Genomic DNA, 14,519 nt, shown 5'->3' with positions numbered 1-14,519 from the left:
CATTAACACTTGGCGTGATCAGATATTTTTTCTTTTTTCCTAAAAAACAGAAGTAAAATGGTATCTCAGTTTTCTGTGAATTTACATCTTCCTGATTACTCACTAGTTTGAGCACATCTTCATACGTGTCCTGGCTCTCTGGATTTCCTCTTCTATGTGGGACCTATTCATATTCTTTGCCCATCTTCCTATTTGACTATTATCTGCTTTTCTAAAAATAACTTCTAGGAAGGAGTCTTTGGTCTGACATATGTACCAATATCTTCTACCGGCATGTGGCCTACCTTTACCCTTGTCAGGGGGTCTTTGGTCATTCAGAAGATCGCTAATCTCAAGTAGTCTAATCTGTTGGTTTTTCTTTCCCCTGATGTCATAAAGATATCCTCCAATTTCTTTATCAATCTATCATTTATGTTACAACTGTATTTCCTACATACAGTTATAAAGTTTTCTTTTTCACAATGCTCTCAAACCCATCTTAAATAAAAATAAATGGAGTAAGGTAGTGACCTAGTTTAATATTTTAACAACAACAACAACAACAAAATCAATGAAGAATCCATCCTTTCTGTACTGATTGGCAATCCCACCTCCATCATATACCAAGGTCTCATATGTGTGTGAGCACCTTGTCAAGCTACGTATTCTGTTCTATTTGATGTAGTTGTCTATCCCTGTGCTAATTCCAAATTCCAAACTGTGGCATGTGCTAAAAGCTTTTTATAAATCAATATACAGGCAAATACTTGTTTTTTGCTTTTTACTTGTTTATTTCAGAATTTTATGGATATCCTTGCAATGTTATGTTTGCATCTGAGTTTTAGAACCTGTCAAATGTCACACATACACACACACACACACACACACACACATACATCATTGATACAACTCTGCAGTACTGAAATATCTAATATGTGAATTTAAATAAACAGTGTTATCTCACTAATTATTCAGGTCTTCTTTATTTCTCAATAATGCTTATATTTTCTCCATAATGATTTTATATATTTTTCTTACATTTACTCCAAAGGACCATATCATTTTAGTTGATATCATATTACATTTTTTAATGGGCTATTACTCTATTTCTGGCATATAAGAGGAAGAAAAGCATTGCCACGAATTCTAGAGTCAGTTCACCCGGATTTCATCACATACTAATTGTCATCATGGACAAATTCTTTAAACTCTCTGCGACTCAGTTTTCTCAAATTTCAAATGGGAATAATAACAGCGCTACCTCATAAGGTAGTTGTGAGAAGTAAATAAGTTAACATATGCAAAGGGCCTGGTGCATAATAACCCGATGTAAACATTGGCTTTTATTATTATAAGAATATTATTAATTTGCATAAATCAATTTTATATTTGGCAGCCTTGCAAACTCTCTTGTGAGCTCAAATAGTTTGTAGATTATCTTCAATTTCATTATAATAATGATATAACCTACAAGAAGGAACAAACTTAGCGTCTTCCTTCTTCTTCCCTTTAGACCTAGAAATATTTCTCTTTCCTGTCTTAGTATATTATCCAGGGCTAACAGTATCATGATAAATGGCGCAGGAAATAGGAACATTCCTGCCTTACTCTCTTTGAAAGATATATTCTAAAGTTTCACCTTTAAGATTTATGGTGCTGTAATTTTCTGTTAGATACTCTTGATCAGGATGAGGAAGGCCCACCACATTCCTAGTTTGATGTAAGTTCTTGTCATGCCTGGGTCTCGATATAGATACTTAGATTTTCCTTCATTTAATCCCTGCACTGCAGTTTATACTGAACACTTAGTAACAATATATGTTGGGCCAGAAGCCAGCAAACTATAGCCTGGACAACCTATTTTGAAGAAAGATAAAATTAAAAACCAAAAAAAAGACTTCTCAGAACATAGCCATACCCATTGGCTTACATATTATCTGCAGTTGCTTTCAAACCATAACGGCAGAGTTGAGTAGTTGACAGAGACCAACGGACCACAAAGTTTGAAATATTTACCATCTGGCCCTTTACAGAAGTCTGCCCACCCTGATATACAGTATATTAAATCTTACAACTTTCACTCTACTTTGAGGGTCCGGGGAACAAGCAAGGAAGCAGGCCAAGGAGGCTTTTTAAAAATCACTTTTCTAGCTCCCTAATCTCTGTTCCCTCTACCATCTCTCATGGCTGTGGTTCTCTTTCCTCTTCTCTCTCCTTCTCCCTTTTCTTTTTCCCTTTTTCTTCTCTTTTCTTTATTTCTTAAATTGGGTGTAATAAAAACAGTGTTCCATGTTTTTTAAAAGCAATGCAAAATCTCTTCCTCTCATTAAGTCAAAAAGAATACTGGCCAACATTTCTTCAATGTCTAGGATGTTCCAGATGCTGTACTAAATTTCTTCATTCGAAATTAACCCAATACATACTGAACACTATACACCAGGTACTGTTCTAGGTGCTTGAAATATATCAATGAACCTAACAAAGATTCCTGCTCTCATGAAGCTTACCATTTAACAGAGGGAAGAAAACAATAAAAAAAAAAAAAAAAAAAGAGAGAGAGCAAATAATACATGATGGAAGAAGAGTGGATTGCAGAGGATATGGGGGTCGGAGAGGGAGGCAGGAGTACATTGCTGTACAAGGTGGTCAGCAGGCCTCCTAGAGGAATTGACATCTGAGCAAAGCCTTGAAGGAGAGAGGGAGGGAGCCCAAATGCCAGTGGCCAGAGTGTTCCTAGTGTGTTCAAGGAACTGCAAGGAGGCCAGTGTTGCAGGGTCGGATGAAACAGCGAGAACAGGAAATGACATCAGAGAGATTATAGGGACCAGAGGGTAGAGGCCCTGATAGACCTTACTCTCATTGAAATGAGAGGCTACTGAAGGGTTTTGAGCAGAGGAGTTAAGTGATCTGGTTGATTTTAAAAAGAATCACTCTGGCTTTTGTGTTGAGGACCATCACAGAAGCTGCAAGGCCATCTCAGGGGCCATTACATTATTGAGGGAGAGTTCGTGTCATTTAATCCCCAACGGCTGGATGAGATGGAGACTGTTATTACAGATGAGGAAACTAAGACTGCAAGAGCATAACCTGCCAGGTCACACAGTTACTAGAAAGCAAAGCTGGTTCAAACCTGGAGTCTGTCCAAGGTCAAAGGATGGTATATGGAATCATACCGACTTGGACTTTGCTATGTGAAAGCACTTCATAAATAACCTCTATATATTCAATAATATATGACATTATAATTATTTCCAAATTTCATGATTTTAGATTGATCATATATTATTTTTGACTCCTAATCTTTTAAATAAATCATATTTCTTTTTAAAAATTGTTTGGATGCTATAGGTCTAGATTCCTAGGTTTTGTTCTTGAATCGCTTATCAAAAAAAAAATTAAACCTAGATTTGCAAATGTTAGTTTGCTTCAAATAAATTTCAGGACCTGCAGATTTATTTGTTCTAGCCCTAGAAATGAGAAGCTCAAGATTATGTTCCTACTCCCCTACAGAGTCTCAGATTGTATTCTTTAAAATTCACTTCATCACTTGAGTGCTAGGTCTTCTTTTTTAAAATCTGCTGACTGACAGGTACCTTCCCAAGTTCAAATCCTATCTTGCACACTGGAAATGCTGTCTTCTGTAGTACCACTGGTAAGAAAGATAATCAGGTAGAAGGATTTGCTAATGAAATGTTTCTACTTACTTTTCAGTGACAAACTGGGTGACTCCAGCCACTCAATACAAAACATAAACAACACAAAAATAGTTCATGCAAATTCAATCTCTAGTCACTTGATGAGTTTTTAAACCTAACACAATGACCCTGGTTTACAGGTAAATGATGTTGAAAAATTTAAATTTGTGTGTGTGTGCATGTGTATGTACAATCAGTACACAAAAGTGCAGTCAAAAATGTAAATCAGTCAGCCACAGACATTTATTGCATTTACGGAGTGTTCCCTAAGCACTGTCTTAGGCCCTGGGGATTCAGTGCTGAGAACAAAAAGTCCAGGAACCCTGCCCTCCTTAATCTTACAGCCCTGAAGGGAAACCAAACAATAAGTACATAATTAGAAGCATTAGGAGAGCCTTGAAGGAGGAGAGAGGGTCCAGAGCTGCTCTTAACATGGACCAAACCCAGCATGATGGGAGAGGATGGTCAGGGAAGCCTGCCCTATGGAAGTGATGTTTCAGCTCCACTGAAGACAAGTGAGCAAGGAGAAGTGCAAAGAGGTGGAAGAGGAAAGAACTTTTCAAGTAAAGAGAAGAACCTATGAGAAGGGCTAGATACAGGAGTGAATCCAACGTGTTGGGGGAGAAAAAAAGAGCAAGAAGTCTGGTGGGCCTGCTGGAAACCAGGACAGGGCAGGGACTGAGAGAAGTGAAGCTGGAGACAGGCAGGGGCCAGGTCAGGTCAGGCTAAAAAGTTTAGATTTAACTCTAAGAGCAAAGAGATGCCACTAGGGGGGACTTTTAGCCATGGAGTGACATGTCTAGTTCTCATTTTTTAAAGGTCAGGCTGGTTACTCAGTGAAGAATAAATCAGAAGAGAACAAGAATGGAGAGCACTTAGGAGGCCCTGTAATCATCCAGAGGAGAGGCTGAGGGGATGTGGATGGAGCCGGAGGCAGGGCAGTGGGCAAAGGTGACAGATTCGAATCAGTAGGGACTGTGTAGGGGGGAAGGGCAAGAAAGAAGAGGCAACAATGACCCCTCGTTTTCCAGTTGTGTGGACGTAAGGGCTGTTCACTGAGATAGGGGACAGAGAGGGGGCGTTGCTTCACTCCAGGGGTGACTCCGTGTCAAGTATCCTTTAGGGCTGGAGGGCGGTCTGGGTGAACGTCAATTTCAGCACCACTTCTCCCTACCAACCTGAATTATTGCTTGTGAAAGATTTTATTTCATTGGTCTCTTCTTACTGAAGGTATAAGGAGAGGGTCATCCTTGCAGAGGGAGAGAAACAGATGTCTTTTGAGAAGAGCAGGGGGAAGGTTCTGAAGGCAGAACTTTCCAAAGAATCCTGAGCACTGAATGCAGTGCAGGAGGAGGAACAGTGTGAAACCATAATTTATAATAAGAAATATATATTTGGTCTTCATCCCGTTTCTGGCACAGAGCTCCTAAAACCCTTGTAATTTCCTGAGTGATGAGAGTGACAAAGATGTCTTTTGTTATGTAAATGAGGTGACTTTTGGAATGTACCTAAAGATGGGGGCTGGTTGCCAGGACAGCCACCCAAGTGATTGATTAAAGGGTAGGAACTGCCAGCCCCATCTCCTGACTGCTGGGGAGGGAAGAGCGGCTGGAGACTGAGTTCAGTCACCAATGGCCGATGAGTTAGTCAATCATGACTATGTGATGAAACCACCATAAAAACCCAAAAAGGATGGGGTTTGGAGAGCTTCCAGGGTAGTGAACACATGGAGATTTGGGGAGGATGGTGTACCTGGAGAGAGCAGGGAAGCTCCATGCCTTTTCCCCCTACCTTGCCCCATGCATCTGGCTGTTCCTGAGTTATATTCTTTTATAATAAACCAGTGATCTAGTAAGTAAAATGTTTCTCTGAGCCACACTAGCCAATTAATCAAACCCAAGGAGGGAGGGGGTCATGGGAATCTTTGATCTATCGTCAGTCAGTCAGAAGCACAGGTAACAACCTGGGCTTGCAACTGATGTCTGATATTGTCAGTGGGTGGAGGGATTTAGTCTTAATGAAACTCAGCCTTTAACCTGTAGAATCTGAATCTCTCTCCAGGTAGATAGTGTCAGATTTGAACTGAACTGTAGGACATCTGGCTGGTGTCCTGAGAATTTCTTGGTACTGTGTAGGAAACCCCCTCAACACCCGTGCTCAGAATACCAAAAGAGACAGAAACCAGAGTGGATCTCAAGAGGGATGCAACTTAACCAAAGGAGGTGCACAGGGAATAACATTCTGATTACTTTACAACTTTGCTAAGAGCTGACAATTTGCTTTCTGTCCTTGGTGATGGGTGATGTACCTATTGATTACGCCATAAAGATAAGAGGAGAAGGAAGGGAGGACTGCTTTTCTCATTCGATTGTCTTTTTAAAGCCCTCTTCCTGGTCCCAAACACCCAAAAGAGAATACAGAATTTACAGTTACAGGGAAGTTGTTTCTGAGCATAATTAAACACTCTTCATCATCCGTTCACACAAAAGCTTGCAAATACCAAGCTATTCGATTACAGAATCATATCATTTCTATTTTTATATTATAGCCTAGATTATATACTAACTATGATCAAACATTTGCAATAATGCAAAGGCATCTGAATAATCAATTGGAACTTCCTACTCAACTTCTAAATATACAGCCTAGTGGCTCTCAAGTGTGGTCCCCAGACCAAGAGCATTTTGTTAGAATGCAAATACGCTGGCCCCACTCTAAACCTGCTGAATCAGAAATTCAGGAGTTGGAGGGACCAGCAGTCATTTTAATAAGGTCTCCAGGTGATTCTAATGCAAGCTAAAGCTTAAGAACCACTGCCTTAATACAGTTCTTCCCAACCTTTTCACATCTCAGGCAAACATAGAAAGTGATGGTATCGGTACAGTACCCCATGTGAAGAGGATGAAACTGCCAGAGGCCTGAAGCCACCAGCTCCAGTCCTGTTCAGTAGTATGGCCGGAGCACTTCCCTATAACCCTCTCACAGGCCCAGCAGCAGGGAAACTCTGACCTACAGAAACTCACACCAGTGCAAAAGGAGATATATATGAATGTTCACCATGGCTTTGACTCTCATAACAAAAAATCAGGACTCACCAGAATACCTATCAATAGAGAAGAATGGAGAAATTGTGGTGTGTTTGTGTATTGGAATGCCACTCGCAGTTACAATGAATTAATTGGAGCTACGTTTTAGCACAGAGAAATCTCAAAAACATCATGTTGAGCCAAAAAAGCAGGTTCTGGAAAAATGCATAGAGCTTGATAATGGTTATGCAATGTTTATAACATGCTGAATAATATTGGGTATTATGTGTGGCATGTCTGCACGTAGGAAAATCATAAAGACAAGCGTAGCAGTGACAAGTAGCTCATACGGGGCAGGAGTTAGCTCTGGAGAAGGATGCTGAAAGGAAAGGGGACCAGGGATGTATACTAACAGGGCTTCATCAATTTTATTTCTTAAAAAACATCTAAAGAAAATATAGCAATAAGTTAAATTTGACATGAGGGGGAATGGGTACACTGGTGTTTCTTGTATTAATTTTTATACTTTTCTGTATACATGAAACAGTTCATTAAAAATTTCATAAGAAAAAAAATCAGTTGGAATCTACTATGATATTACCTGTTTTAAGGGCAACTCTGGTAACAGATCTTTAGCACTGGCAGATTATTTTTCTCTCTCAGGCCCTCAGTTTCCTTATTTTGCAAAATAGAGAAGGTTGGGTTCATTCTCTATGATCTATTTTTGATTTCAAAGAGAAAAATCCCCAGCCCCTTGCCGTTTTGGTCTCCAGACACAGGCTGCAGCCTCCTCAGGCCTTGGTCATTGTCCAGATGTCCGCCATAATAGCCCCCTGTTTACAATGGCCTCAGCAACTGGGATGCGCGCTAATAACATATCACAAAGCAGGAATCAGAGAACTGTGTTCTAAGCTGTATTTTTAAGGCAAAAAGAATAAAAATAAAACCAGAAAACTTTGGCATACAGACAAGCTGTGTGGGATTTAGAAAACGACCTTGAATTTGTAAGCAACCTTTCCTTGAAGGAGAATTTTATCCCTAAGCATGGATTTCACCAAGTGGAAGAGAATTTCGAATCAACATTGCAGCAACCTGCACGGCTTTATCTCTATTCTTTGGACATCACCTCCACATCCTTATCCCCCCCACTTTGACATCAGATATGATTTGACACAACTAACTAGTTGACTTTTTCCACGAAGGAAAACTTGCTTCTCATTTTCCATGGTTTCTTTTGGGCTTCCCTCAAGTTTTGCCTTACAAGAACAATTCCCTTTCCAAATAGGTTTGTTTGTTGATCCTTTAAATGTGATCACTATTCCAGTAACATGGACATCATAATATTGATGAACTATGCTTACAAAGTGACCAATTTTAACTAATCTATTATTTACTATAAAGTATTTCAAATACACAAAAATGTATACCCACCACCAAGATTTGTCATATCTTTTTAAGTCGTATTAATTTACACATTCAAATCAGCAGGCCAGGTTGAGATGGCATTTTTCACCTTAGGGTTTGTGACACAAATCATAAGTTTGAGGGTTCCAAGCCCCTTTGGAGGCATTTGTTCTGTGTGATATGGTAGGAGACATATCTAACGTTGACTGACTAGGATTATGAGGCAAAAACAAGCAAATCTGGTTCTCACTCTAAGATGTAGTAGTCTTGGGAAATCATCTCTTGGCTTCAGCTTCCTAATCTATGATATGCACAAATTGGACTTTATTATTTAGAAAGTCCCTCCGATCTCTGAAATCCTTTGGGTCTATGGAATGACCAAATAAACCAATTGTTCTGGCCTTGTATATACAGTCTCAGTCTAAGTTTTCAAACTTTTTGGCTGAAAAATGAAAAAGTCATTAATGAATCATGTAGGCTCCAGCTAGATCCAATGCAGTATGTCTGTATACATATTAACTTATTTATATATAATGTATATATTTCAATAGATGGCAAAAAATACACACTGCTCAGTTATTGTACAAAAACCTGCCCAGTCTCTATTACATAATAGCATAGAGTTAATGCTTACTGAATTAATTAATAGGATAAATTATAAGGCTCACACTACGCCAGGAACTATGTTAGGTACTTATGATGATTTCTCATTAATCCTTACAGCAACTCTGAGAGGCAGATACTTCCTACCTGGTATGGACCACAGTACTACTAAATACCAAGTAGGATTCTAAGTCTGTCTTAGCCCATTTCAGTGACAATACTAATACCCCAAAGATACACACATGCTTTGTAAATGAGCTTTTTAAGAACTGCACCTTGTATATCACTCTAACAACTTCTAGCCTCCATTCAACATTTACTTACAACTTAATACTTCTTACTCAAGTACTCCCCTGACATCTTCTATTATTCATTGTTATGAGGATATGCCTCTCTGGTGATGAAAAACAAAGCTAAAATAATAGAACCTAGAACGAGAATTAGTCTTTGGGACCCACCCAGGCCCCATTCTCACTTAGATAAATACAGTTGGCTTTTACTACCTTGTGGGTGATTGACTTTGTGAATTACCTGTGGTACCTATTTTATCTTCGCCAAACTTCTTAACATATTATGTATGTATATTAACTTCATAATGTTTCTTTGAGGGGACTAGGATCTGGCCAGAAAATGCAGCCAAAAATGTGCATTGGATTAGAGCAAAACATCTGGCAGGGACTTTCATACCCAAATGGAGTAGATGGAGAAATGTGGACTAGATGTTAGGACAACTTGTAATTAGATCAAGAGCTATACTCAAACCGCTAGTGATTAAGAATCTCAACCTGGACAAAGAATCAGGCTGTAGGGTTCTGTCCTTGACCTTTTTCTGTCCCCAAATATTATCAGTGGCTTAGATGAACAGACAGCAAGGACCTAAAATGTGAAGATGACAAAAAATTGAGTGGGATAATAAATAGATTATATAAACCAAAATAGATTTGACAGGGTGAAGCGACAAGTCAAGTCAAACAAATTGAAATTTAACACAGACAAGTTTAAGATCCAAAAAATAAACTCCTTAAGCACAGGATGTTTAAAAAAAAATGGTTTGGCAGCTACCTTAAAAGAGACATAGGAACTCTGGTTGACAGTAAATTCAATATGAAGCAACAATATGACTACCCGAAAGCTGGAGCTACCTTTAGCAATAATAGAAATAAGACGTTTCTACAATAACAGAAATAAGAAAAGTATCTCGTAGAAGTGAAGCCATAGGCTTGTTCTTCTTGGCTCTGGTAATTTGCTTCCATATTGCATAGGGATTTTGATGTTGAATCTTAAAGATATAGACAAAGTGGTGCTGAAACTTAAAGATGTGGACAAAACGGACCTTCAATTTCTCACACCTGAGGAGTCCCACGTCAGATGAAGAGACGTTAAAAAAAGTAATAATAAATTTTTTGCAAAGATCTGTTTAGTTCGGAGGAAAGAAGGATATAATAGCTATCTTTAAATTCTCTGAGGGACCCCAAGAGGTCAAATGAGAACTTGTAGGTGCAATGAAAACCGATTGTAACTTGGTATAACAAGGAAATTTACATACAGCATGATAAGTTTGTGAGTTCCCCCAGTTAGATAGATCGGTAACAAACTGAACAGTCTGTTGGTGGGACATTGTAACATATCAGTGCGAGTTTTATCTCAATGAATTCTGAGATCCCCATGCAAACCTGAAGGAAAATGAATTAGCAATATACAAGTTGCCCAGAAAAAAAGTGACTGTTAAAGATTTACTCTTCTTACTAATAATCTTGGCAAGATACGGTTTGAAGTTAAATCTGCTACCCACCCACTTCCCAAATATGTATACACACATATATAAAAAAAAATACAATTCTTGTCAAGTTGGATAAATACCAAAGTCTCATTAGTTCAGGTTCTACTCTTTGTAATTTGTGATAATTCAGAGGGGAACAGGATCAAAGTTTGTCACCTCCAGGGGAAAACATGTTTGCAAAATAAATTGTTAGTGTAAACAAGATTCTGGGAGGAGAGCTTGGTCTTATGTCTAAAGTCAAGAAAACACACCATTAAAAACAATCAGTTTATGATTTCTGTACAAATAAATCTTTCCAATTTCTTAATGATCTATTCTTCACCTTGTGTCAGGTAGGACTTACCAGTTACAAGTACTTGTCAGCAGCACTTATTCTGAATACTGTACAAACTTGAAAATAATACAGTTAAATTTTTTTAATGCTAAGAAATTCAGCTTTTGTGTGAACTGGGCATTTCCCAAGTTTAAATTAAGTCCCAATTACTTCAAGTTATTAGGGAGTATTTTTATGATACGTTGCTTTGAGTTCTTCTTGATTACAGATAAGCAAGAAATGATGATAGATCATTATTAACCAAAACAAAATAATTGTAATCTAGAGAGAGATAAAAGTGAGTATTATAAGCTGTCTGAAATTTACCTTAAAGGATCCAACCAAACCTAAAGATCACACACACTGGCCATATATTATAAAATCATTCAAAAGCATGATCATTCAAAAGCATGATTGCCAGGGCCACGTGGGCATGCAACCTATGTACTTGCACAAGGTCCTGCGGTTAGAATGGCCTTGGGCTCAGAGTTGACTGCACACTTGCTTTAATGATCTACTGCCAATATCTTGAAAGTCTTAATAATTTTTTATCAAAATATAGTTGATTTACAATATTGTATGTTTCAAGTGTAAAGCAAAGTGAATCCATTATGCATATATATTTTTTCAGATTCTATTCCAATATAGGCTATTATAAGATACTGAATATAGTTCCTGTGCTATACAGTAAAGTCTTTTTTTTTAATAAATTTATTTATTTATTTATTTACTTATTTATTTATTTATTTATGGCTGCATTGGGTCTTCGTTCCTGCACTCAGGCTTTTTCTAGTTGTGGCAAGTGGGGGCTACTCTTTGTTGCTGTGCAGGGGCTTCTCATTGTGGTGGCTTCTCTTGTTGTGGCTCTAGGCACACGGGCTTCAGTAGTTGTGGCACATGGGCTCTGTAGTTGTGGCTTGCATGCTCTAGGGTGCAGGTTCAGTAGTTATGGCACATGGGCTTAGTTGCTCCGTGGCATGTGGGATCTTTCCAGACTAGGGCTCAAACCTGTGTCCCCTGAATTGGCAGGTGGATTCTTAACCACTGCACCACCAGGGAAGTCCCTACAGTAAAGTCTTAATAATTTTTTAACACTGGGCCCTGCAGACTACGTAGGTGGTGCTAGAGACTGACACATCACGGCAAACACGAAAGGCAAGCAAATGAAATGCCTCTGCACTGGCAAGACCTAAATATAGTTCCATTTATTAATGAGCACCAATATCCTGTAATCAAGACACAGCCTGTTGGTTAAAGTTATAAAGAATTACTTTGCTTGTTTAATGTGTAAACCAAAGCTAATTCACAAATTTGCTAATTGTTTTTCTCTGCTCCAGATGTGAGCTGCCAACCAGTGGAGCTTGTATATTCAAAAGTAATCAGCCACCATTTCAAATGCCATCAAAAAGTCCTGTATCACTTTTAGAAGGCACAGAATTTTGGTACATTTTTACTGGAGTTACAGAAGGAGTGATGAAGCAAGTGTGAATTTTAAGACAACAAACAATCTCTTCACTTCACCACTGAAATTAGAAGTAGCAAAGAACCCTTGAAGCACTTCAGCCTTTTTCAGCATTCTTTGGATTGTGAACTGCCAAAACTGCATGAGAATGGGGGAATTTTGAACCTTTGCTCAAATTGTATTTTCCTTGATGTGGGTGATAAAGCTCCTTTCACCAGTGAAAAACAAACACCTTGAATCCACACTTACAGGACAGAAAGAATTACCAAAACATTAAAGATCAGAAATAAAATCTTGTGTATATCACTATCTTTTCTACTTCAGAATCAAATTCATCTCTGGGCACATAAAACTATAAACGAAGCGATCAGGAAAAAAGTTAAGATGAAATATCAAATGTGAAATCCACTTTAGTTTTAATTTACCAAAATTTTCCCTATTCGATTTCAAGTTCATAAGTAGAGCTTATGTAGCCCAGAAGAAGGTACTTAATAGTACCCTAGATGCATATAATAACATTTGTTCCAAAGAGCACAAAGAACATTCACATACAGCATATAACTTGTCCATACAATATCCCTATAAAAATTAGGAAAAAATGTATTATCCTCATTTTTTAAATGGTAGAACTGAGGCACAAAATAGATAAACGTTTGCCTAATATCACACACACACACACACACACACACACAAACTATATTTTTCAATTCAGTTCTCCTTTTTAACATTTTCATATTATTAGCATTTCAGTGGAAGATTATTATTATGAAATGTGTGCCTACAAAAGGTATTAGTTACAATGTAATTTCAATTATAAATCATTTTATCAGGAGCTCTATGAGGTACTAAATAATTTTTAACAAATATGCAAATTAAGAGTAGATTATATTTTCCTAATCTCATTCTGAAATTATATTTAAATTTAGCACCAGCTCATATTCCACAGACAAAAGAAAACTAATATACCGACAAACTCTGATAGGAGAAGTCTATTAAACAAAATTATATTTTTATTTTAAACCTGCCTTGCAAGAACAGGGGTTACAATTTCTGGAAGGAGCCACATACAAAAAAAAAAAAAAAAAGAGAGAGAGAGAGCCATGATTCATGCAAAGAAGCATTCTCTAATCTGTAATTTACAGTTCAGTTGCCTCACTACTTATATCTCAAGCCCTTAGTCAAAATAATTGCAGATTTGCTGCTCAATTTAAGAACCTTCCTGGAGTCACATCTTTAATTGGCGCTGTGACGTTTTACGTCATGATGTTGCGTCACCACGTGATGACGCTGTGTCATCACACACATCATCGCATATTGACACAATGTCATGGCATAATATCATCAAATTAAACGCATCAGCCTGGCCCCAGGAAGAGTGAGAACTAAAAGATTTCCTTTGCTCTTGTCAGTACTCCTGGTCTGTAGGAGAGAACCGCAGACTTCACCTATAATTTCCTGATCTCCTAAAACTTCCTGGATCTCAAATTAGCAGTGTTTGAAAGTTACGAGAGTTGATGCGGATGGTTTTCATGGGTTGTTCCTTGCTAATAACACCTAAATCCCATTTGGGAGGTAAACGTTTACATATATTAGTTTCCCCTTTTTTCAAGTCATAAGATAGGATAGTATTTGGGCTGGTGGCAATAATAAATAAATAAATAAAATAAACACCTGACTTTTTGGTTCCTCATTTCTTGCCCTCATCATCCATGTTCTTCCAATTCTTCTTCCTTTTCCCCCACGTTCTTCTATAATATTCTGAAATAGCAAGTCATGGAAGAGCAGCAGGCAGATGCAGTCAGTAGCTTGGACTGGAAACGTTTAAGGTTGGAGGGAGTGTGGAAAGCTGAGACAGGGGGCCTTTGGCCATCACAGCCTTAATGATAGGCAGAGTCACCATGTTAGCATCCATTATAAACGTGGGACATTTGGATGAGACATATCTCATCCAGACATTATCCAAACGACATCTGAACGTTTCCTGAATTTACTTATAGACTCTTCCCCCCAAAACTGTAGTTACCAGTTCATTAAACATGTCATGCATTTGTGCATACTGTCAGGGCATGACCTCTCTTTCATGAACTCAGTCACTATGTGCCTAGCACTGTTCTAGATACAAGGGCTCAAGTTGAGCAGAAGAAGCAATGTCACCTTGAGGCGCTCACAGAGCAGTAAGGGCAACAGGTGGGCAACAGATTTCAAGACAATCTGCTAAGGGCTCTAATGATGATAAGACAGAGTGTTCTGAAAACTC

The 14,519-nt window shown here is 38.2% G+C and overlaps 1 protein-coding gene across 1 annotated transcript in view; it reads right to left on the bottom strand.

Annotated features, from left to right (window-relative positions):
- Positions 1-14,519, bottom strand: part of GRM8 (glutamate metabotropic receptor 8) — a 757,013-nt gene that overhangs the window by 547,788 nt on the left and 194,706 nt on the right. The window lies entirely within an intron of this gene.

Source organism: Hippopotamus amphibius, chromosome 4, assembly GCF_030028045.1.
Source record: "Hippopotamus amphibius kiboko isolate mHipAmp2 chromosome 4, mHipAmp2.hap2, whole genome shotgun sequence".
NCBI classification, from domain to species: domain Eukaryota; kingdom Metazoa; phylum Chordata; class Mammalia; order Artiodactyla; family Hippopotamidae; genus Hippopotamus; species Hippopotamus amphibius.
Note: the sequence above shows the minus strand (reverse complement) of the source record. Positions and strands in the feature narration are given on the sequence as shown.